The sequence below is a fragment of the Oryctolagus cuniculus genome, chromosome 13 (assembly GCF_051225735.1).
Source record: "Oryctolagus cuniculus isolate XC-2025 breed Fujian yellow rabbit chromosome 13, ASM5122573v1, whole genome shotgun sequence".
NCBI lineage: Eukaryota > Metazoa > Chordata > Mammalia > Lagomorpha > Leporidae > Oryctolagus > Oryctolagus cuniculus.
Window position 1 is genome coordinate 12,777,951 of NC_142879.1, and position 26,989 is coordinate 12,804,939.

At 36.8% G+C, this 26,989-nt stretch overlaps 1 protein-coding gene across 6 annotated transcripts in view; it reads right to left on the bottom strand.

The window, feature by feature from the left end:
- The window catches only part of KCNT2 (potassium sodium-activated channel subfamily T member 2), a 409,716-nt gene that overhangs the window by 117,685 nt on the left and 265,042 nt on the right, over positions 1–26,989 (bottom strand). The window lies entirely within an intron of this gene.

A 26,989-nucleotide genomic window follows, 5' to 3' on the forward strand; every position in this document is an offset into this window, starting at 1 on the left:
TCTTAATAATTTCAACTTTAATAAATAACCAATACTAAGTTCATCTAATCATAGCCATACGTTTTCTCTTTTCAGTTCATGCTATTTGCTTGAGAAATACTAAGCATTCGCGATCTCATTTAATACTGATAGGAATGTCCAAGTCTCATTCACTCATGTCTACATTAAACCTGTCTGAGCACCTGAGAAGGTTCAGGAAAAGTTTTAGATTCAAAGGCTGTGGCAGTTAAGGAAAAGGACACAAACGCTTTCTCTCATGGACCTGATGATTGATAGAAGATTAACAATAAAAGAGATAAGCAAATTATGGTGTTATGTTAGGAGTGACCAGTGGTGCGGATAAAGCAGGGAGGGAACTAACCTTTCAGAGGGTGTAATGAAATTGGAATAGTGTGTGGTTAAAGGAGGCCACAGTGAGAGGATGACATTTGAGTACCAATCACATAGGGGTGAGAGGTAACCACACAGGCTCCTGGGAGGAGACTGTTCTAGGCAGAAGTAGCTGTTTCCCAGAGACACACGAACGCCAGGCAGAGCTAAGGGAAAGCAAGGCAGGCACCCTGGCTGGAGCTGAAGGAGGAAAAGAAAATGAAGCCAGGGAAAGGGGTCCTGCAGGCGTCATGCAGTTTTCAAGGCTTCGAACTTTCCTTGGAATGATCTGACAGTCACTGAGGAATCCTGAAAATGGGTGTAAAGGAATCTGACTTAAACTTTACAAAAATCACTCTGATCAACTGTGGAGAATCAATAGAAAAGGGGGCAATGGCCAGTGGAGGTGATTTTAAGGATTCAGCCCAACGATGATGGTTTGGACCAGGTCAACTTTTCTGTGTGCTCTGAAGGTGAACCTGAAAAGATTTGGTGATGGAAAAGAGAAAAATATCACAATCTTAAACACCATAAATAAAATCCATACCTATCGAATTATGGCTAGAGAAACAAATAAATACACATTCCTACAGATAACAGTGAAAATGCAAGTAGCTGTGCTTATCATGGAGAAAACACAAAATGTTAAAACAAGCATCCCTAGATTCAATGTGGTAGATAACTAGGTCCTGTATAAAGAGGGAAAAGCAATCAGAGATGGTTTATATGTGGCTTTACAAACATCTTTTAAAATCTGGAATCTTAAGTATATGGATGTTCATAATATTCTGATACCTTTTGAATATCGAAATAATTTTAAAAATAAACAAAAAGAAAAAGGAAACAGGATTTGTAGTGATGATTTAAGCTTTTTTGTTTGTGTATTTTTCATAGCTACCTTACTATTTTTCAAGGCAGCCTTATTAGCTATATTAGAATTCCCAAGCCTTACAAATATTTTAGGACTAATATTAGGACTAATATTTTATTTAGAGAAAAAGGAATATTTTTTCTTCCTCCAATTAAGTGTATCATTTTTAAATTATCCAAATATCTATGCAGTTACTCAATTTTTTTAAAAAAAATCCATCTTTTACTTACTGAGTTAAAATAACTCCCTTACAAAATACCAAATTTTATTTCTCCATTGGGACTTTATAATCTATTACATTAATTCATCTGTATCCATTCACTAATATCACACTATTACAATTATAGCAATATTTTTTTTTCTTAGATCTTCCATCTGATGGTTCACTCCACAATTGGCCACAACCGCCAGAGCTGTGCTGATACGAAGCCAGGAGCCAGGAGCTTCTTCCGGTCTCCCATGTAGGTGCAGGGGCCCAGGGACTTGGGCCATTTTCTACTGCTTTCCCAGGCCACAGCAGAGAGCTGGATTGGAAGCGGAACATCCAGGGCTAGAACCAGCGCCCATATAAGATGCCGTCACTTCAGGCCAGGGCATTAACCCACTGCGCCACAGTGCCGGCCCCAAATATTTTTAAAATATGTAAGATAACCCCCTCTCATTATCATTCTCCTTGAAAATTTTCCTGGTTAGTCTAGTTTCTTCAACTTTCTATAGGAACTTAAGATCAGCTTAAGTACTCAAATATAATGATGCTGATATGATTGTTGTGATGGCCTTAAACTCATAAATTCAGATGAAGACATATTTATGATATCAATGCACTATACTTCCTTTGCATGCCTATTGCTTATCTGTCTGTGACACAGCCTCTCACCAAATGCCATTTTCCAGCACATTGTTAACCCCAGAAATATTTACCATGCTTTCTGTAGGACTCCACTTAGTAGAACATTTTCTAGGACACAGGGGATACTTTAAAAATATGCAGAAATGCAATACTCCTGGAAATCTATGAGGTACAGTTGGTCTTTGACTTATCATGAGTCTGTAAATTGAAAATGTAAGTCAAAAATATATTTAGTGCACTTAATCTACCCACCATCACAGCTTAGCATCAAAGTATACTTCAGAACATGGGTTGCTGCCCTTGTGATGTTGTTGATTGGGAGTTTTGGTTCAATTCTACTATCCAAAATTACCAGACAGTATCCTACTATACAATAATAGTCAAGGAAAAGACCTACTGCTTAATTTCCATTGAATATCTACTACTTTTTCAGCATTCTAAAATTGAACCATTGGAAATTAGATATTGCCTACATATGTTATTATTATCCCCATTTCACAGATAAAGTAACCAAGGCTCAGTGGACTCAATGGTCTTGCCAACATGAGTAAATCAAATAATTCACTCCAGACAGTCTGGCTGAAGCTTTCACTTTGTTTTAAAATGTAAGTTCCGAGTGACTCCAATATTCAGTGTGAGTGTTACAGCTTTCAATTTCCTCTTTCAGGCTAGTAGAAAATTAAGAATTAAATTCTTTTCTTACCTCTACTAGTAATGAAGGACATTTTATGTCCTGTATATCAGTGGAAAAAAAAATCATTTACCTTCAACTTATCATCCATTCCTAATTTTCTATTTTTTATATCTTACTTTTGTATCTGGTAGATTTAATTCTTTTTATATAAAGTTGAAAAATCTTTATAAAAACACATAGAAAATATATTTCCAAAATAATTATGAAAGAAACTCCCTTAACTCTACCACCCAAAGCATCCTAGAACTCACCAATTTGTGGATACTTTTCTCAATCATCAGTTTGTTTTCTAAATTTTTATTTAGTTTCATTTTATTTGAAAAGCAGAGAAATAAAGAGACAGAGAGATAACTTACATCCGGTATTCACTCCCAATTTGACCACGGTTGAGTCAGGCTAAAGTGAGGAGCCTGGAACTCCATTTGAGATTCCCAAGTGGTTGGCAGGCACCCAAGGGCTTGATCCATCATCAGCTGCCTCTTGTATGCATATTAGAAGGAAGCTAACACCTCAACAATAAAGAATACTTCCTAGTCAACTTCACATCCACCTTGATTTTAGAAATAACTGCCAACCTACAGCTGTTTTAAAAGTTTAAAGACAGGAGCCGGCGCCGTGGCTCACTTGGTTAATCCTCCACGTGCGGCGCCGGCATCCCATATATATAGGTACCGGGTTCTAGTCCTGGTTGCTCCTCTTCCACTCCACCACTCTGCTGTGGCCCGGGAAGGCAGTGGAGGATGGCCCTGGTGCTTGGGCCCTGCAACCTGCATGGGAGACCAGGAGGAAGTACCTGGCTCCTGGCTTCAGATCAGCGCAGCGCCAGCCATAGCAGACATCTGGGGAGTGAACCAACAGAAGGAAGACCTTTCTTTCTGTCTCTCTCTCACTGTCCATAACTCTACCTCTCAAATAAAAGAAAAAAAAGTTTAAAGACAACAGGAATGCGAATGAAAAGGAAATAGTTCACTAAGAAAATTGTCTCTGGGCTGTTCCTGCTCTTCAGACTATAACTGTTTACAATAGTCTTACAGAGATAACCCAATACCAGGTGTTGTACAGAGATGTGAGAATGTAGAGAATGAGGTCTGGGCCACTGCATGTGTTGTGACTGACAGGCAAGGAAATCTGTTCCACTCTCTCTAAGTTCATTTCATAGCATATTTCCTATAGCCTCTGGCTCCTTAGCTTTCCTTGCCTTATGGAGTAGCAGAAAGATGTCCAAACCTCTTAAAGCTATCAGTTGTGCCTCAGGACACCCATGCATGGAAGCGTGGATTGCTCTATGGCTCTCTCTCTCTCTCCTTTTCCCCTGAATTTCAAATAATTACACAAAGCCACAATAGCAGATGTCTAACTTGGAATGAGGTGTAGGCTCCCACTTCCAGGAGACACCTAGTCTCCAGGAGAGGATGCAGTTCCTCTGGATTCCACCTCAGCTGACTTTCCTGGAGGCAGAAGAACTGCCCTCATTCACGTGTCCCTGCACAAATGGACACTGCATAGAAAGGCAAGAAGATTAAAACATGAGATACTTGATTCTGTGTCGTCAATCTTGGGCTAGAAGCACTAATCCTGGGACAATACGAAAGTCTCTGTCAACAATGTAGGTGTTAGTTTAAAAGAAGTTTATTTTTCCCATTCTATTTATTGTTCCCTCATTCGTGAACTTAATTATTCCCATTAACTTCTGGATTGTGTGTGAATCAATTTTGACAACTGATTTTATTTTCTTTTCAAACACAAGTTGCACATTCATCATTATTCCATGATTACACCTTCAAGGCAAATTAGTATTTATTGCCAGAAAGCAAATTAACTACTATACCAGTCTCCTGTGCTTCAATATAATCAACCAAGTGGAACTAGAGCTTTTTGCTAATAAGTACTTGGGTCTGCTACTTGTAGAAATGTAAATTTAATACAGACCTCTAAATACAGTAATATAACTTTAAATGTTTTAAAAAGTTGCTCCAGATCAGATTTTCCCAAAGGGAGAAATAGAGGATTTAACTGGGATTTCCTGTTCCAGATACACTATGCTGAAGTCTTATTATATTATCTACTGTGTTCCCATTTTAGGAATGTGCTGAGCCATCCTGTAATGTAGTTCGCATCTTTAAGAAACGAGCATAAAACTTTATTGCTCAAGTAATTTCTCAATTTCGTGAGGTTGTATGTTTTAGTGAAATTCATGCCAGTAAGTATTAGAAAGTAAAACCTGATGTTTCAACATTCATGCTGTCTTCATGTAGATAATAATACTGCCAGGAGAAAGGCATTTGTTTCACCAACTAAGCAATCAGATGGGAAGCCTGCATCTCATATCAGAGCATCTGGGATCCAGGCCCAGCTCTGCTCTTCATTCCAGATTCCTGTTGACGTGCACCCTGGGAGACAGCAGTCATGGCTCATGTAGTTGGTTCCCTAGCACCAACGTGGGAGATGTCGATCGAGTTCCCAACTCCTGGCTTCCGTCCTGGCCCAGCACCAATGGTTGCAGATATCTGGGAGTCAACCAGCAAGTGGGAGAGCTCACTCTGTTTATATCTTTCTCAAATAAATAAATATCCATAATTTTGTGTAAAAAAAGATTATTGTCACACTCACAGTAAACTAAGAGCAGCTGTGATGTTATTATACTCTGTCTATAACGTTGTAAAATGAAACTGTTAGCAGAAATCCACCTCTTATACAAAATTATATTGTTGGTTTAAATACCTCTTCATCATAAATGTTAGATATAGTTTTGCTGGTACATTTTGTTCTATTCAATCCTCCCAACTAATGTAGTTAAATACATGATAAATAATCAGTTTCAAATTCACCAAAATTGACACAGATTGTCATTCTAGTTGCTTTACTTATCTTTATTATCAACTTAAATTACTTTCACATGAATGGGAGTGAAAAACACTTTGTCACAAGATATCTTTGGCATAATATACATTCCTTACCATGTAATAAAAGCCTTACATATAATAATGGACATTTTTGCCTTAGGAAAAGGATGCCATTTAGATTTACACATGATTAAAGCAAGTTGTAGTAAACAAAAATTTCTTTATTGATGCTCTATTTTAAGGAAGAGCAGAAAATATTTTATTTTATTAACATTATATTGATGAAAGTAGATTTCAAGAGTTCAAAAGAAGTGACAAAAAGTTTAAGTCTACTTAAAATCCAAGCATTTTGTTTAATTTCAAAGTCTATGACCATCCTGCCAGCTTGGTTCCAATTAGCTTTTATACAAAGTGACTTCAAAATGCTCACGGAAAACATAATTAAATCATATTAATTTGGGGGGGAATGAAATACATGTATATGATGATTTATTCAGAAGGTTCATGGAAATGTACGTTATGAAAAACTATGCACAGATTTTTATCATGTTCTGCACCTAAACAAACTTGCATCTTCTATCTTCCATAAGCTGTTCAAAGTACCTACACATATTTCACAAACACATGTGAACTACACTTATTAACAATGGTATTAAACTTCTACCTTGTTTACAATTTAAATATTTCAATGGTATTACTATCTTGCCTTTACTACCAAATTAGGAGTCTACTGTCTCATCACTGTAGATTGAAGAAATTATTCTTACAAATACTAGCCTGTGTCGATGGAAGCATGATTTTAGCTTGCAGGACGGGGGAGATAGCAGGGTGTACAGAGCTTCTAGAATAGGTGAGGTCACAAAATAAACAGCTAGCACATGGCTTTTCATTAACATTTATTCTCGCTCATTTGTAGGCAGAACTATCTGCAGAGCTGTAGGGTAATTTTATATGGTAAGAGAACTCTAGAAAACAGAGTGGATAAAACATAAGATTAACACCCCTCAATCTACCAGGAAGAGGCCCATTCAAATCTCCTTTCAGCACAACTTCTACAATTTATGTTATCAGACATCAAAAGAGAAAACAGTCCTAGATTAAAAGTTGCAGACACATGTAAAGACTGGTGATTTTCTACCACTAGATGGAACCATAAAGCTGTTTTCCATTGTCAAGAAAAATTTATGTTGGAAATGAAGACAATAGAGAAATGCTATGAAGTTTTCAAGTGTTATTGATGGTGAATATAAAAAACGACCACCATTTTGAAGGAATCTATTTCAACAAGAAAAAGATTTCATAAGCTAAATTTAAACGGCTCTACGTGAAGGTATCTGAACTTAATCACCCTTAAAATTGGTTTCTACATAAATAATACAATGAGGTATTGTCAAATGCCTCTTTAATTTCCATTAATAATCACCCTGAAAAATCCTAAAGTTCTATTAAGACATTTACTCTACTTTTTCAACTGTCACGTGAAAAATTCATTTGCTAAAATGAAACTGCACTCTCAGCTCTTTGCCTGATCATTGTCAACTGTTCTACTCAGCATCAACAAAAAGGCTACAACGCACAGCAAACAGCCTGCTTACTTCCTGAACACCACATTCTTACATGCTACTCAACTGCTTCAGGGCTTTGTGCAAAGTTAGACACCTGTACCGATTGTCTGTTCGTACATATTTGAGGCACTATGTGATGCTTTGGTACCTCTATTCATTGTATAATGTCCAATCATGATAAGTATATTTATGTCTTCAAACATATAACATGTTTTTATGGTAAAATATTCTGAATCCTATGTTTTAGATTTTTTAATAGAGAAATATTCAGTACACCATCTAGACCTTTAGGTTAGAAATCATTTGCATTTTTCAAGAGAGTTATGGCACAAAATATTAATATTTAAGGATAAACATAATTTGCTATTTTCTTTTCTTACCCTTTCAAAAATAATTAGAAGTAGGAACTTCTTTGCTACCTTTCATATCGTCATTCTATCTATTCTCAAGGTATGCAAACAAATCTTGCCATACCTAAAATGTATCTTTATTAATAAAATATATTCATTAGGGGAAGTTTATAACATATATCAAATACACATATGAAGTTTAAATTGTGTGTGTTGTGTGCTCTTCTACACTGATCAGAAATCAGACCGAGTCTATTCATTAGATCATTTTCATTTTTTATCACAATTTGTCCATGTTTGTATTTTCAAGCTCCTAACACAGTATCTTATTCTGTTTTGAATGCATGAGTCTATCATTTGTAGAATGACCAACTCATAACAATATTTTAACTACTGAAATTAAATACTATTTTTAGCATTTTACCATAGCTTTAAATATTTACTAAAAATGAAAATTGAAAACACATGACCTCCATCCTGAGCTTAAGTTAAAAATTTTTAAGGTATCCTTCATTAATATGTTATCAACTCTTATCATTGTATCATTGTAGGTATGATCTGTTGCCTCCTTCAATAGGTACTTGAGAAAATAATTTCAGAATGTATCTCTCTGAGGCTGCTTACATCACTGTAATGATATTTTTAACTTCTCTTTTGCCCTGCTCTGCAATCCCCATGCCTACAGACAAGTTTAGTGAAAGAGAAAAGAAAATATTCAGACTTGTGGTAGGTTGGTTGTTGCCAAGTTCACTGAAAGGCAAATTCAGAGAAAACAATTCAACAGGAAAAATAGAATGTTTAGACCATTTGGTAGCCAAACAAAACCAATCTACTAGTGGAATTTGGCCCACTGGTTGTTAGGGTTCAACTTCAGATCTATTGGTTACTTTTTAACTAAACACAATTAAAGCTCTGTTCCACTAACTATAATTTGATTTTTTGATTTTGTAAACTGAGGATAATATTAGCTACCTGCTTCCCTTCTGCCTCTTTTCTTCACTTTTATGCCTACATTTTAATTGCTAACTAGTTATTTTATGTTAACACTGTGAATAATGAATGTTGCTTGCTAGCTATAAATAAATCTCTGCCTTCAGTTTACAAGTCAAGAACCTCTGAGCAGTGATCACATTATGGTAATGCCTGCGACAGTGTTCCATTCAGTGAGTTCTCTGAACCACAGAGCCAAAGGCAATGTTACAGTTGCACAATCTTCTCTGTGGTTTCCTGAGCTACTGCAGAGAGAATGCTCAAGTCATTTCTCTTTACTTCTCTTTACTTATTGACCACTTATTTCTCAATATTATAGCACATTTTGTTTTATCATAGAATGGTTTTTGCAATGTCTTTTATTCCAGTTAAGAGATGAATCAGATGTATCCTTTGTTACATCTCATTCTCAAAGTGATTTTCATTTATTCCAGTGTCTGTTGAGACCCAATGCTCAACATTTCTAATTCAGATCTCTTCTCTATTTTAACTTTTAGAATCATTATTTTTAATTGCTGTGCAGGACTGTGACCTCAGTCCCATTAGTCAGACAGCAATGCAGAAATTTATTATAAACTTGAACATCTGTATTGTTGCAGTGAAAGAAGCAGAAGAGGTACAGTTCTGAGAATTGGGGAGACCAAAGCTCCTTTTCTGGTTAGTTGCTTGGTGTAGTGTCAGGAATTATTCATGCAAGTTCATCCTGGACAAAAGCTACTTTGGACTTACAAAAGTTCAAGAACTCTAATACTCTTATGGGCTTTTCAGCCAGATCCGCATGCCTTAAGGGCTGATTCTGAGGCCAGAGTGCTGTTTAGGACATCTGCCATTCTATGGGTCTGCTGTGTATCTCACTTCCCATGTTGGATCGTTCTCTCCCTTTTTATTCTATCAGCTAGTATTTGCATACACTAGTCTTGTTTATGTGATCCCTTTGGTTCTTAGTCCTATCATTATGATCAATTGTGAACAGAAATTGATTACTGGGACTAGTGAGATGGCATTGGTACATGCCACCTTGATGGGATTGAATTGGAATCCCCTGGTATGTTTCTAACTCCACCATTTGAGGTAAGTCAGCTTGAGCATGTCCTGAATTGCACATCTCTTCCCTCTCTTACTCCCACTCTTATATTTAACAGTGATCACTTTTCAGTTAAGTTTCAACACTTGAGAATAACTGCATACTGATTACAGTATTCAACCAAAAGTATTAAGTAGAACAAACAAACAAAAAAATACTAAGAGGGATAACGTATTAAGTTGTTCATCAACAGTCAGGGCAAGGGCTGATCAAGTCACCGTTTCTCATAGTGTTCATTTCACTTTAACAGGTTTCCTTTTTGGTGCTCAGTTAGTTGTCACCGATCAGGGAGAACATATGGTATTTGTCCCTTTGGGACTGGCTTATTTTACTCAGCATAATGCTTTCCAGATTCCTAACAGGGATCACTTTTCAGTTAAAATTTAAACACCTAAGAATAATTGTGTGTTAATTACAGAGTTCAACCAATGGTACTAGAACAAAAAAAAATACTAAAATGGATAAAGTATTACATTGTACATCAACAGTCAGGACAAGAGCTGAACAGGTCACTGTTTCTCATAGTGTCCATTACACTTCAACAAGTTTCCCCTTTGGTGCTCAGTTAGTTGTCGCCGATCAGGGAGAACATATGATATTTGTCCCTTTGGGACTGGCTTAATTCACTCAGCATGATGTTTTCTGAATTCCTCCATCTTGTTGCAAATGACCGGATTTCGTTGTTTTTGACTGCTGTATAGTATTCTATAGACTACATGTCCCCATAATTTCTTTATCCAGTCTACTGTTGATGGGCATTTGGGTGGGTTCCAGGTCTTAGCTATTGTGAATTGAGCTGCAATAAGCATTAAGGTGCAGAAAAGCCAAAAGACTCTGGCAAAAAACAACAACAACAAAAAAAAAACCCTACATGAAAGATCTCCGTGAGTGAGATCCCAGTGAAAAGAACAGGTCATCAAAGAAGGAGGTACCTTTCTCTGAAGGGAGGAGAGAACTTCCACTTCGACTACGACCTTGTCTAAATATGATCAGAGTCGGTGAACTCAGGGGGCTTCCATAGCCTTGGCAACTCATGACAAGAGCCTAGGATGATTACTGAGGCCATAAACAAGAGTGTCAAATTTTTAAGTCAACAACAGGAGTCACTGTGCACTTACTCCTCATGTAGGATCTCTGTCCTTAATGTGCTGTACATTGTGAATTAATGCTATAACTAGTACTCAAACAGTATTTTTTGCTTTGTGTTTCTATGTGGGTGCAAACAGATGAAATCATTACTTAATATATGCTAAACTGATCTTCTGTATATAAAGAGAATCGAAAATGAATCTTGATGTGAATGGAAGGGGAGAGGGAGTAGGAAAAGGGAGGGTTGCTGGTGGGAGGGAAGTTATGGGGGGGGAAGCCATTGTAATCCATAAGCTGTACTTTGGAAATTTATATTCATTAAATAAAAGTTTAAAAAAAAAGACTAAGAAAAATGAAAACAAACAAAATGTTAAAGAACTCTGATCCACAGTAAGATTTTTTTCCCCCTTTTTCTACAAGATTTTAAGAATTTTCCTTCTTCATCATTAATGCTTCCTAACTTGGTAATACTATGTTTCAAGGGGGTTTCTCTTTGTTTTATTATGATTCATATACAGGAGACTCTCAATTTAAGACTTCAGACTCTCGTCTTATCTTGTAATTTCTTAACACTACACTTGCTCTATCCATTTAGAACTTCTACTAACTCGGATACTATCTCTCAAACACTGATATCCAGTGCTTCTAATCTTTTTACTTACATTCCACCTCTTTCCATTTTTATCTGAAATCCTCAAAGTTTTCATGAGATTACCATCCAAAGCTTTTATTAACTTATTTTTAACCTCAGTAACTCTAACTTCAACAGGTTTTCTCTACCTTATATTTCTCCACAACTCCTGTTCTTTTTTATCTTTCTGATAATAATTACAATTATTTTAAGCTACTTCATATTTGTGTATGTACTTGTTATAGCCTTTCCCTCCTTGATACTGAAGAGAAAATAAGATTCTGTGAATCACAGTCAGCAGGTATTTTAGTTTAATATTCTGAAAGTTAAAAACCAGCAACAAAAACTACCCATAGCACCTTATTCATCTGAACAACCATCACCTCCCTTTTATATTCCTTCAACATTCTTCTGAACAGTTACTCATACAGCTCTACTTTTCAAAGATACACTTGAATCTCTTTTTTATATATTTTTGTTCTCATGTGCTGAAAATTTTCAAAAATATATATTTGAGTCTCAAATGTTATAGTCTTGACTTAAAAAAAAAATCTGTTTACCAGCGAGTGTAAGACCCAATCTTGGGGCCGATGCTGTGGCATAGCAGTAATGGCATCCCATATGGGCACAGGTTCAAGTCCCGGCTGCTGCATTTCTGATCCAGCTCTCTGCTACGGCCTGGGAAAGCAGTAGTTGATGGCCCAAGTCCATAGGTCCCTGCACCCATGTGGGACACCCAGAGGAAGCTCCTGGTTCCTGGCTTTGGATCAGCACAGCTCCAGCCATTGCAGCCATTTGGGGAGTGAACCAGCAGATGGAACTCACTCTCTCTCTCTCTTTCTTTCTCTGTAACTCTGCCTTTCAAGTAAACAAATCCTAACTGTGGGTACCCATGAGCCGGCCATGGGCCCACATGCTAAGACTTAGCATTGCTGACCGTTTGCAATAGTTACTGCTGTGTGGATGTTTATGATTTCTGTTGAGCTGCGATATCGGGACCTTTCCATAACCCCAGGGTTGAGTCTACAACTATGGCCTTGGGACTTCCCATACTTCTTTTCCCACTGACCAAGAGTTGAGAAAACACCAGGTGGAGCAATGATAAGCTTTCTGCTGACATCTGAGCTGCCTGCTACATGACCAGGAGCTTGATTGGATGAAGACACATGATCACCTTTATGGTTGGACAAGGAACGCATGGACTGTGCGTGATCAGGCACCCGATTGGAGCGCCGCCGCATGGACTGTAGCATGAACTAAGCTTGCATGAAATGCTTCTGCAATGATATACTATATAAGCCGTTCATGAAATAGTAACGGGAGCTTCCCCTTTCTTTCGGAGCTCCCCTTGCTCAAGGGTTTCTTTTTCTATCCTGTTTAAATAAAAGTCTACTGAAGACCGATCAGCTGGGAGCAGTGTTGTTCCTTTGCGGGCAAGGGAGCGACACTTCACCAAAAAAAAAAAAAAAATCCAATCTTTCCTATAGACTTCAAGAAATCTCTCTACCAACAGCAGTAGCTGCTGGACGCATTGCCCTCATTTCTTCCCAAAGGCTGATATTCTGTAAATAACAAGAGCCATATTTCAGAATTCTGGCATGGCATGTAAAGATTTCAATGGACTCCTTTGTGAATATTAAGTGGAAGCTTTCACAATAGGGGAAGCAAAAACAGACCACACCGTTCAGTCTTGGGGTTCCTAAATGCAGATTGTAGTGTTGGACCTCAATTCCAAACCATTTGTTAGCACATACTTTAGACACTGTCTCATACTGTCTCGAATACTTTTAGGAAAAATCCTGTTTTTCCCAGTTCTAAATATGTTACTAGATCTAACTAAGGGTAGACAGCATTGAGGTGAATTAAAGAAGTTAACTCATCACTCTGAAAACAGAGCTTCAGTTATCATTTACTCTTTTGATCTGGGAATTTCACAGAACCTTTTGGGGGGCTGGCATTCTGTCCTGGTATAATGAGGTTTCATCAAAAGACTTTATTTACTTTCCATCTCCAGAAAATCACTGAAATCTTTCACAGCTTCCATTCATTTTCATGATTTTTAATTTTTTGGCCATTTTTGTTTCAACAGAGTCTCATCAGGGAAAGCATGTAAATGCAAGTGTTTCATCAAATACTTTAAACCATAGACTTCAGGGAACCACTTAGTGCATCCTTCACTTCATTTACTTAAGTAGTGTTTATTGAGCATCTACGTTGCAAAATATGTTTACAGTGTATATGGGTAAGACATGATTTCTATCTTGAATTAAATTACAGCCTAGTTAGCAGGAAAAAATAACCATATTAAAGGACCATAATACGTGTTCTGTCAGAATACAACACATTTCCATGTGAGTTCATTGAAGGGATAAATCACACTAAATTGGAAAGTTTAAAAATACTTATGAGGAGAAAGATTTTTTGATTTAACAAAATCTTCTAGGAAGGCAGAAGAAAAAAATGAATTTAGAGCAGAGGGGAAAGCATTTAAAAAAGATGTAGAAGGCGGAAACCACGGAATATATTTAGGATCATGTTATTTGGAGAACATGCTATATATAAGACAATCACGGGAGATAAAGACATAAGGATAAACTAGTACTAGGGCATTGAGAACCTTAAAGAAATAAAATGGAGACATCAGTTTTTAATTTGATAACGGTTGCTGACCTATTAAAGATTTCACAAGCAGAGGACTGCCAGACCAGAGCAGTGTCCAGGTTTTTTAAACTGTTCCATAGGCTACAGGTCCAGGTCTTTCACTATGTGTTCTCAGGAAAATCTTTTTCAGCTAGTCAAACTTTTGGATAAATCTAATTAGATGTGTTTCTGTGACAATCTTAGTATGTGTTTGCTTACAGAAAAGAAAAATAACAGTAAGCTTAGGAAGTATGTCACTTCCCTGTCTTGTGGTTACTTGCATTCCTATCTTTGGTCATGTAGGAGGGAATATTTTGCCATGGGAGAAATGGAGGCAGGACCATCAAGCATATACAAAGAATATCATCTTCCTTTTTCCATGATCAAAGAAGCAGATTTCTGCAGAAACAGCAGAACTATCTGCATTGTAAAAACATTACCATTCATAGACATTTCCATACAAAGTATGGCGTGACTTCATCCATGAGTGTTTTGAGCTGAACTATGTCCCCCTCAAAAATTCGTATGTTGAAACCTTTACCCCAGGACCTCAGAATGCGGTCATGTCTGGAGCAGAGCCTTTCAAAATAAATTCAGTTGAAGTAAGATGGTTAGAGCGAGCCCTAATGCCATCTGGCTGCTGTCTTCCTGAGAAGAGGAAATGTAGCCACACAAAAGACACCAGGGATGTGGGCGCACCAAGGGAAGACCATGTGGGGACACAGCGAGAAGCTGGCCATCTGCAAGCCTAGGAGAGAGGTCTCGGGAGAAACCAAATATTGATCTAGACTTTCAGCCTCCAGAACTGTGAGAAAATAAATTTCTGTTGTTTAAGCTACCCATTCTGTGGTATCTTTTTATGGTAGCTCTAACAGATTAATACTATAGCCAAGAAAAGCCATGGAGTTTGGAGCAGAGCTGTGTGAGGTGGGAGGGTTGTAGAAGAGCAAACGTGGAGTTTGTTCACACCCAGAGTGGAACGGAAGGGAAGGATGTGGGACAGATACAGGAGGCGGCCTTTCCATGGAGTCTGGAAGGCTGAGCAGCAGGAAGTTCCACATCCTTTCCAGGCAGTAGTCAGCAGAACCACAGGTATGCTGATTGTGAAGCAAGAGAAAAGAATTGGCCAATGCAAGCGGATGAGAGTGACCGCAACACCCTCCCCACCAGATGAGAGTGACTGAAACACCCTCCCCTCTCCACCACCCCACACACGCTGGAGCTGGATTTCAAGGGGACTGTTCACAAAAACAGTGCCATGCGTAGGTATGAAGTGGGGCCTAAAACCCCTGAAAACTGGTGTGAAGCATGGGGCTAAAGGTTCACCAGGAGGGCTGCCAGGGGATGGCATCAGCTATCAGCCCCTGCGGCTCAGCACAGGCTACGCAGTCCACCTGGACAGTGTGTGAGACCAAAACTAAGCATGGAGACTTGTGCAGCCAGTCACATGCAGGACATTTGCCAACCCTGCTGCTATTACAGTCCCTCGGGTGCCAGGGGGCGTGGAGCACTAGGGTGAGAAGGAAAGGCAGGGAGGGGCCTGGAAAAGAAGCCAGACTTTCAAATAGTAACTACTGAAAAGCACATACTAATCTATTATTGGAGACAGGGACTCAGATGTAAGGAAACTATATGAAACAAAGGTCAGGTTCCCTGTCCCCAAACAACACTCGATGAATTTATAGTGATCAAACATATTAAAAGTTTAAGCTGCGTGTGTCTTTTGTGTGTTTGAATCTGAAGGGAAGTCAAGGTGCTTCTCATCCTCACTTGTCCTCTAGTTATCCAGCGACAGGAGGAGGGTGACTGAACTAAATTTGCCAGATTACAAGATATAGTCCTCTGTCACAGTTTCAGAGTGTGAAACTTCCAACAGAGCTAAAGATAGCTCATGTGAGCATACTCTCTCCCCTTGCTTCTTTTCCATTCTTGCAGTCAGCATGGTAATTATAATCTCTATTACTTTTGAGAAACTTTCTCCTCCTCCCACATGACAGCTGAGTCCCTGAACCCTCTTTGAGGAGCTCAGGATTAAAGGGAGGGAAACTCTCCCCTCTTCCTATCTCTCCCTTCTTCCTTGCTTCTCTCCCTTGTGACCTTGCTTCATCCTTGATCTAGCAAAAGCAGTGACATTGGATTTTCCTTCCTCTCATCACAGTGTTTGAAATTGCAGACTCTGTAGATATTTCAGTACAAGAGAGGCCTCATGTTTAGTTTTTTAAAAAATGTTTTTCTTTTTCTTTGAAAGGCAGAAAGCAAGAAAGACAAAAAAGGGATGGAGGGATGGAGAGTGGCAGGGATCGAGAGAGAGAGAGAGAGAGAGAGAGAGAGAGAGAATGAATATCTTCTATCTACTGTTTCCAACACCCAGGATAGGGCCAGGCCAAAGCCAGGCGCTGGGAACACAATCAAGGTCTCCCGCATGGTGGCATGGATTTAATCATTAAGCCATCATCTTCTGCTTCCCAGAGTGCACATCAACAGGGGGTGCAAGCATCCCAAGCATCATATTATCCGTTGCACCTAACACCAGCCACTTATGTCTAGTTTTCGTCTGAGCTTATGGATCAATGAACAGGCTTTTGCTTCCTTGGGGTTTCCGTTTGGATATGGATCTCAAGGCAGTAAGGAATAACAAAGCGTGGTTTTGCCTGCCATTTGCCTTGGTCTGGGTTTTGTCCAAATATATGAATATTTTCTTGAAGATTTTTCTCAGAGATGTCCTTCAGTCAAAATACTAACTGAAAGTATTTAAGAAGTGGGCATTTAGCCTGGTAATTAAAATGCCCACAACCTACACTGGAGTACGTGGGTTCTGGCTCTGGTTCCTAGATCCATCTTCCTGCCAGTGTAGACTGATAAAAGAACCAGTGATGGCTCAAGTAATTGGGCTCCTGCTACCCCTGTGAGAAACTTGGATTATGTTTCTGGCTTCTGCTCCAGCCCAATCCAGCCACAGCCATGGTGAGTATTTGAGAAGTGAACTAGCAGATGGAAACCTGCCTCTGACCCTCTCTCTTTTTTTCTATCAAAGAAATAAAATTAATAAAACACCCACAAATTAAGCTAAGTACAAGGTTTAAAAATAAAAATTTAATTATTGAGTCTATCCTTGTCTTTCATTACCTTGATATTTTGTAGAGTATGAGTTATTTTGTAGGATGTTTTTCAACGTAAGTATGCTTCAGTTTTTTTACATGACCAGAAAATGTTAACAGAAATCCCAAAGAAATGGTGTGCCCTTCTTAGTGCATCAAAGGAAGGGTAGCATGATTTTGGCGTGCCTTTTTATTGATAATGTTTTACCCTGATCTCTTTGCTACATAGGATCTGTCGAGTTTCCCCATTGTAAAGTTGCAATTCTTCCCTTCATAGTTATCAAATATCTTGAGGATATAAGCCATAACTACACAATCATTCTGGTGTTCCTCAAACTTTCACCCACTAATATTAGCACTCACTGCGGGATCATAATTATTATTATATTTGCCTAATAATTATAATCTTTTTTAATCTTTCCTTTTAATCTAATTAATTGGAGGGGGCTATCTCTTCTCCCTCATTTATTTATGTATTTCATTGCTTACTTATATCAGTAAGTGCTGGATATTTATTTTATTTTATGGGTTAAAATCCATTGCTATTACTTGTGTTATTGTTCATATTGTCCCTTTCAGTTTATTTATTTATTTATTTTTTGTCAACTTGACAGGCTCTTACATTATTCCAAGGAATTCCTTACTTTCTGTATTTTTCCTGCCACAACTGAATTAAAAATTAATTACCTGGCTTGTAGTCAAGGAATAGCCAAAGGAATTCTAGCTCCCTTAATTCCTTTTATTGGAGAATGATTATTAGTTATCAAGATAGGAACATTCAGTGCACTCATTGCTACAGGGAAGTCACTGCTTCTAGTTTCTCTGAGAGAAACAGCCAGGGATTACAAGCATATATACTAGCAGATGTATCTGTATTTCTCCATCTTTTTTTGTACATATGCATTAAAATCAAGAGTTTAGATTGACTCCAACCTTACAAGAACTGTCACTGAAGAAGGGAGTCAAAGAAGAAACCACTAAGTGCAATGCAAGAACTTTGGTAAAGTTCTGTAAAAGAAAATACCATCAAGGTGGCATGTACCAATGCCATCTCACTAGTCCAAGTGATCAATTTCAGTTCACAATTGATCACACTGATAGGTCTAAGAGTCAAAGGGATCACACAAACAAGACTAGTGTCTACTAATACTAACTGATAGAATCAAAAAGGGAGAGAACGATCCATCATGGGAAGGAGGATACACAGCAGACTCATAGAATGGCAGATGTCCTAAATAGCACTCTGGCCTCAGAATCAGCCCTTAAGGCATGCGGATCTGGCTGAAAAGCCCATGAGAGTATTTCAGGCATGGAAAGCCAAGGGGGGGGCGGAGAGAAGAGGGCCTAAATGAAAGATCTCTGTGAGTGAGATCCCAGCAGAAAGAATGGGCCATCAAAGAAGGAGGTACCTTTCTCTGAAGGGAGAAGAGAACTTCCACTTTAGCTATGACCCTGTCAGAATAAGATCGAAGTCGGCAAACCCAAAAGGCTTCCATTGCCTTGGCAACTCATGACAAGAGCCTAGAGAGATTACTGATGCCATAAACAAGAGTGTCAAATTGTTAAGTCAACAACAGGAGTCACTGTGTACTTACTCCTCATGTGGGATCTGTCCTTAATGTGTTGTCCAATGTGAAGTAATGCTATAACTAGCACTGAAACAGTATTTTACACTTTGTGTTTCTGTGTGGGTGCAAACTGATGAAATCTTTACTTAATATATACTAAATTGATCTTCTGTATATAAAGAGAATTGAAAATGAATCTTGATGTGAATGGAATGGGAGAAGGAGTGGGAAATGGGAGGGCTGCGAGTGGGAGGGAAATTATGGGCGGGGGGGAGCCATTGTAATCCATAAACTGTACTTTGAAAATTTATATTTACTAAATAAAAGTTAAAAAGAAAGAACAAATAAATGGAAACCTCAATAAAATTCCAACAAGGTCAATAACAGTAAATAATACAGTACCAGTGGTAAATCTCCATTTTAATAATTGCCTGGGACTATGAGAGGCTTAAATATTAGCTTATATGGAAAGAGTATGTGGGAACTCTCTGTACTATTTTTACTTCTATAAATCTAAAATTAACTTAAAGATTAAAAATGAAGTAAAAGCATAATATTTAACCTAGAATTTCCCTATCTTCCTTTAGTATTTAATTTTATTTACTTCGGGAAAAGTATTAAGATCTATCAAAAATGTTAATTATGCCTTGGGACATAAATCTGGCAATTTTATTAAACATGAGAACCATCATTTATATACTTCACTCACAAATGAATTACACTGCATTTTGGCATAATGCTTCTCTTGTGCTTGGAAAATTCACAAAACTGTTAAGTAACCTCTTGAAAAAGTCTAAAATTCACTTAAGATTAAATACTATGATGAAAAGTTGAACAAGACAACTTCTAAGATTCCAAATATTTTACATTTGAGTGGAAGTATAAGCTCCAAAAACTAAGAAAGACATTATCGGTCAGATTTTCTGGATTCTTCCATTTTTAAAGATGCCGATTTGAAAACCACAGACAAAACTTAGCAGTGTTAATATATTAATTTTCTTTTCACAAAGAACATTGCAAAAATACCAGATCTGCTGTTTGATCACATTTATGAAAATAGCCCAGTAATTAATGAAGGATGTCTTATGAAATAACCACCAGTGAGGAACATATTTACAAAACTGCAACTTTTAAAAATTCATTCTGCTGAAATATAAAAGCAATTTTGCTTCCCTTTACTTCTAATACTGATTTATGGAATGTAACATTAGAATTTTTATATCCTTTCATCCATTCAAAATATTTAAAATTTATATTTGCTCTTCTTTAACAACTGACAAGTACTTGAAGGCATCTTTTATTTTTGGTCATATAAATAAAAGTAATTTATTTCAGCACATTCTTGCCCTAACATATTATTACCTGAATCTATTAGCAACATTATTTGCCTGCAGTTACATGACTTCACCATTATTTTCTCAGTACCTAACTTTTTAACCTTTATGTGTTCCCAGTGTTTTCAAATAATTCTCATTTAAGGCTTCTTAAATATTTTTCTGTTATTTATTTTTATTATTCATTTTCACCACACGAATTCCAAATGGTTACTAAAAACAAATCTTTTAAGGAGGCAGAAGAATTTATACTTTCTGCAACTCCACTTGCTTTCTTCTATTGTTGAATAATGTATCACTTGAGAATAAAATGGTCCAACATTGCAGGCTCTTGAAACATCTTTATCAAAATATATTTCATTCTAATTTCTGTAGTAAAGTCAGTGAATCTAAATTTGTACCACAGTGAAGCTAATCATACATATGTCATCAGTTTATTGCTTGAGTGCATTTTTGTATCTATTTGCTCATCAATGTCAAATTTTAAAAAACATATAAAGTTATGAACATATGTTTTCATACAGTCATGGTAATAACCATATATTGGTATAGGCCTGGATGTGTTCTGATATATATATATACACACATACATATATATACATACATATATACATACATACAATTCATAGTATGAGGCCTGGATATTTCCCATCCATCACAAACATAACATTTGGCTCTGAGCCTCTACCTCTGCCTTTCAAGCATCCCTCTTGCCTCCCTCAAGCTTTGAAATTGGACACCAACTTGGAAGACTGATTCTGAGCTGCCCAGAATATGACTGATGTCAACTCGCAGAGCCAATAAGGGAGCTGAAGAGCACCAGCTTAACCAGGCCCAGTGCCATGATCATCCTGTGAGTTGACTGCAACCAGGTTCGTGGCTATGAATGGTGTGCATAGGCTGAACACAGCCACATATATAATTTAGACTTTTCCTCCAGATCACAGACTGGACATTTTAAGAGTCAAATAAATATATTAAACTTAACATGTCCAAAATAAAAGTGCTTATTGTTTGTGTTCTTCTGTGATGTGTTAAGCCACAATTCTATTATTACGGTTGCTCAGTCCAAAACTGCACAAGCATTCTGGACTTCTCTCTCTCTGTTCCACCCTACATCCCATCAGTCAACAAATACTGTCAATGCCTTCAAATAGATATATAGAACCTGAGTATATTTTATCTATTTCCTTCTCCTACCCTCATCCAAGACACCAAATTTTCTGGCTAGGAATACTCTGTTCTATTTATTTAAGGAAACAGAGACAAAGAGAACAAGAAACATAGGGAACAAGGGATCTCTCAATCACAGCTTGACTCCCCAGATGCCTGCAAAGGCTGAGACTGGGCCAGGGTCAAAACTGGGAGTAGGACATGCAGTCCAGGTCTTCCATATGAGTGTCAGAGCACAATAACTTCAGTCATCATCACTGCTTCCAAGAGTTTGCATTAGCAGGAAGCTGGAATACAGAACCGGCATTGGGAATCAAACTTCCGTTGGTTCACCTCCCCCCCCCAAATGGCCGCTATGGCCTGCACGTTGCGCCGATCTGAAGCCAGGAGCCAGGTGCTTCCCCTGGTCTCCCATGGGGTGCAGGGCCCAAGCACTTAGGCCATCCTCCACTGCCTTCCCAGGCCACAGCAGACAGCTGGACTGGAAGAGGAGCAACCAGGACAGAATTCGGCACCCTAACCAGGACTAGAACCTGGGGTACCGGCGCCACAGGCGGAGGATTAGCCTAGTGAGCCACGGTGCTGGCCAATGTTTCTGTTTTAATGATTTTTGTTATTTATTTGTCTCCCCAATTAGAATAAAAGCTCTCTCAGAGCAGATATATTTTCTGTGGGTTTCCTGGCTGTTCCCACAACATCTGGAATGGTTGTATCGCCTAGACACATTCAATAAATAATTTCTAAATCAATGAATGGAGTGAACTAGATAAAAAATATTATCTCAAAATTCCATATTAAATGATTTAGAATTAAATGGAGCATATAATTGCCTTGGTGTTAGTTGGATTTAGTAGTTGAGTGAGCAAAACATTTCTACTGCCAAAAATCATGTTCTTTCCTCTGTGTCACATTCCCACCTGGAATTTCAGGGTCCCATTTATAGCATGAACATTATCAAACAGGGAATTTTGTTTATAATTTGGACTTTTGGCTCCCAAAAGAACTGATTTTAGTTATCATGTTAATGAGAGAAAATTCTAACTCAGATATTTTATAATGATAACATGCCTGGCTTTGTTTTTTTTCTTCTTTTTACAGGTAATATTAAAATTTGGGTAAATAGCTAACCTTCAATAATGATAATAACAATTACACAACAAATATATCTAATATTTCCTTATTTTAATAGTGCCAAATTTGCTCACCAGTTTTGAGTCTCTTAACAATAATCTTCAGGGTACTTTATATGTAAAACTAAGGCTGTCATAGTTACCTATATGATTCAATATAAATTCTGCTAAGATTCTTTGATTTCAATGACTTAAAAAGAGTAAATGTCTAAATAAATATAGGTGCATATGTTAGCTATACATGTATGTGTATATATCAACTTTTAATTTAAACTATTCATACTTCCAATAGACACAACTAGCATCAAGTTAAAATTCTAATATGCAAAATATAGTTTTATGTTTAATGCAAACTACAAACCACTGCTCTGTCATTCTCTATCACCTCTCCATAATTTTTAATGACAATCAGTTCTCCGCATCAGAAGAACAGCAACTGTATTGACTACTCTAAAACCTTTTCAAATCACTCCTTCCTTGCCTTAGTTCACTAAAGAAGCTAGAAATCAAAAATATCTGATGTTTCAACATGTTTTAGGTATATCCATAGCCAAGTGATAGGGTTCTGGTCAATTAGAAGTTCAAGAGCAATGACTGGACTTCCTAAAAAGTGTCAGCCTTAGCTGGCATCAGTTTGTCCTTTTGTCTTCTTTCTCCTCCTTAGAACAATCTGAGGTAGAGAATGTATTTTGTGATTATATGGAGAGAATATTGAAGGTTGATATCTACCACCCAAAGATGCTGGAATGAACAACAGAAAGAACAACATTCTCTGATGACAGTGTCAAGTCAGGCAACGAATTCCAGATGTTGATGCCCAGATTTTGAATGTGTAAAATAAACACCACCTCAACTTTTGGTCACGTATTATGCTATATAGAGAAGCATACAATTTAAATAAATGAAATATACCACATTTCATATGAACAAACTTACTGTAAACTGCCCCCTTCCTCCCTCACCCATTGCTTTAGAAAGAATAAATTATTTTCTTCGTACCAGGTAGAGATATTTAAGTTCCTGGAGTCTATCTCTCATTCTCACTGCATTTTCATTCTGTTTCTCTTAGGTGCTTATATTAAATTTTAAAAGTAAACAAACATAGGTACAAAACTATTTATACACATACATATAAACTGTCCCCCACATTTCCATGCATTAGAACTTTCATTATTTTTTTCTCACATTCATAAACAAACCTAATGAAGTGGTAGTCTACAACCAGGCTTCACTTTCTCATCATCCTCCTAATTTTTCATCCTTTGCTAAAAGAACAAAGTCTTTATTGTCCAAATTGTTTTCTCAGATGTTTCCAGACACCAGTGGCCTCTTAACTGTTTACTCAGTCCCAATCATTCTGATATCTCTGTCCCTCTCTGTCTCTGTCTCTCTCTCTCCCCCTGTATGTGTGTGTGTGCACACACTTCTTTTCACATAGAAGTTCACACGTGCGTAATTCATCCCTAATATGGGTCTTCCATTTGTAAGCCCATTTCTATATGCTACAAGACAAACTAAGAAAAGGAAACAGATAACTTACTGGGTTGAATCTGTATAATTCTGGGGCAGAATTAGAAATTCTACTATTACTGTGACCTGTGCCAGTTTTTCCTACTGAAAACGCTGAACTTTCACTTTCCATGTCCTGATTTATTGATACATTTCATTTTTAGCACTAATTTATTTTCTTTAAATAACTATTATCAACCTTGTATTTTATTTTTAAAACATTTAAAGATTAGACCATTTTAGATTTTAGGTTACATTTATTTCTGTGACTCTTAGAGCTAAAGTCTTAGCTTAGGAGTAAGCATATGACAGAATGGCTAAGCCATTGTTTGGGACACCCATATCCCATATTGGAGTGTCTGGCTCATGTCCAGCTCCTTCACTTCTAATCCAACTTCCTGTTTACGCACACCTGGAAGGCAGCCAGTGATGGCTCAAGCACTTGTCCCTGCCACACACATGGGACCCCAGATTGAGTTCCAGCCTCTTGGCTTTATCCTGGCCAACCCATGGCTGTTGTGGGCATTTGAGAAATAAAGTTTTATCTATTTTTTTCTCTCTATTGGTCTTTAAAGTTGAAAAAAAGGGAAAAATATTTACAAAGAGAAGGCTGTTATCCTGCTCTAAAACATTGTCTTGGTTAATCTGTATCCACTTTTTATCAATTAGTGAACAATATCTTGTGACTATCAATTAGTTTTTCTCAAAAATCATCATTATGAAGTGTTAATATTATTCTCACTCCTTTTTAAAATGGAGAATTTTGAATGTTGCTGCAGTGCTTTATTTTCTATTAGCAGTTTAATAATGCTTGTAAAAGACAATTCTTAAACTATTCAGTACTTTTCCATTATAGTCATTCAGCTTCCATATTTGTTCTCTTATTATAAATCAATATATTTGAGCTCTCTATACTGATGTGTAAGGCAAAACTGCAAATATTTCTGTTAATAAGGCAATCTTGGCTATATATTCAGTTAATGCATAATACAGAGAATTTGATTATTTTAGCAAACACTGTTTTCACTAAAAATATACTAGAAATGTCAAATGGTCACTTGTGTGGATGGTCATTTGTATTTATGTTATAATCTATATCTGAGAAGACAACTGTCCCTAAAATATATATCTTACAAATCAATAATCAAGACAAAAAATAAAAATAAAGGATCCGAATAGGTTTTTCTTCAAAGAAAATATATGTTTGGCAAGTAGACATAAAATATTGCTTAACATTATTAGCCATCAGTGGATGCAAATCAAAACCACAATCAGACAACACTTCACAGCCATTAGGATACTTATGATCTAAAAAAAAAGATAGCATCAAGTATGAATAGGGATCTCAATAGACTGCAACTCCGTTACACTGCTGGTAAGAATCAAAATGCTGCAGCCAATTTGGAAAACATTCTGTCAGTTCCTAAAAAAGCTAAACGGACTGACCATATGATCCAGTAATTCCACTCCTAGGGATAAACCCAAGAGAAATGAAAGCATATGTCCAACAAAAACTTTTACACAAATGTCTCCAAACACATTACTAACAGTGTTAAAAGCTACTCAAATACCCAAAAACTAATGAGTTGAAAAATAAAATGTGATACATGCATGCAGTGGAATAACATGCAGTTGTAAAACGGAATGAAAAACTGATGCTTATTACTATATAGATGAACTTTGAAACCATTATGCCAACTGAAAGAAGACAGATCAATACAAACATACACACACACAACACATACTATATGATTTCATTTAAATGAAACAACCAGAAAAGACAAATCTACAGAAATCAATAAACAGCAACCTAAAGGTGAAAGGATTTGGAGGGAAATGCAAAGTGACTGCTAAGGGGCAGAGTGATTCTTTTTGAGGTTCTGGAATGAAATAGTGGTGACAGTTGAAAAAAAATCTATGAACATACCAAAAAAGCCTTAAAGTGTACATTTTAAAGGAGTAAGTTTTATAGTATGTCAACTAAATCTCAATAAAGCTACTACAAATAAAGTTATTATGGGACTACAATATTTACTGTGACACAGTTGTAAAATGTTTTTGCAGGTAAATCTTATTTAAAGGAAATCCTTAATTGTTTGATAAAAATGTCCTCAACAACATCATTTTCTTTTTCCAACAGGCAACACTGCTTGGTATATATTGGAAAAAGTTTTATTCTAAGCATCACTAGAATTCTTTAACTTAGCTCAAGTACAGTTTTTCTACCAGGCAATACTGAGTGTTAATGTGTCAATAAGCAATATTTACTCCATGTTTCACAGTGTAGTTTAACATCAACTTATGACCAATGAGCTGTGTTAAATAGTATCAATGGGCTTTCTTTTAGTGTTTGTATGTACCATACTGAACTTACACTAGACATCCAGTATTACAGTTCTATGATTCTGTAACAGAGATGGTTCAGATGGTTATGAGTTCTATGACTATTTAACTAATTGGTGTCAAATATAACATTTTCTATAATTGCATCAAAACACAAGTACTTTCTGTAAAAAAGCAGCAATTTCATTCATGATCCTTGTTACATCTTTTCCACTGCACTGATTAAAGGCATGTCAACATATAAACTAGAAATATTTCTATCCAAAATTTTGAGAAAATTACTCTTTGGGATTTCTTACTATACCAATTGAACAGAAATGCAATTAGAAATAAGATAGTAAAATCTATCCAAAATGCCAATGGTAATTCATTATTTTTAAATTCTCAACTTATTCTATCTAGTTTATATTCCAAGAGAGAATTTCACTCTTCTGGGTTTATTTGATTTGTTATTTCACTGAAAGATATCTATCAATTACCTTACAAAATGTAAATAATCACAGCCACAAAGAGACATAGAATCTACTTATGAAATTGACATTTTGTCTGAAATATCAAGTTAGAAATATGGATGGGCATGAAACACTATGAAACATTTATCTTTCAAATAAGACTATGACTATGTGGTTGCTTATATTTCCCTCAGTCATCCAAGCAAAACAAAAATAACATTTATTTTATGGTGCTCTATCAATATAAATGCACAAAAAGCATACTGATGATTTACTTTTATCTCATCTACCATTGAACAAACAACATCAATTTATTCTACATTCACTGATTTCATAGAATGACTATTTTCACCATGCTATAATAATTGTACAATGGTAATTTTGAAGTCCATCATGTACATAAAGC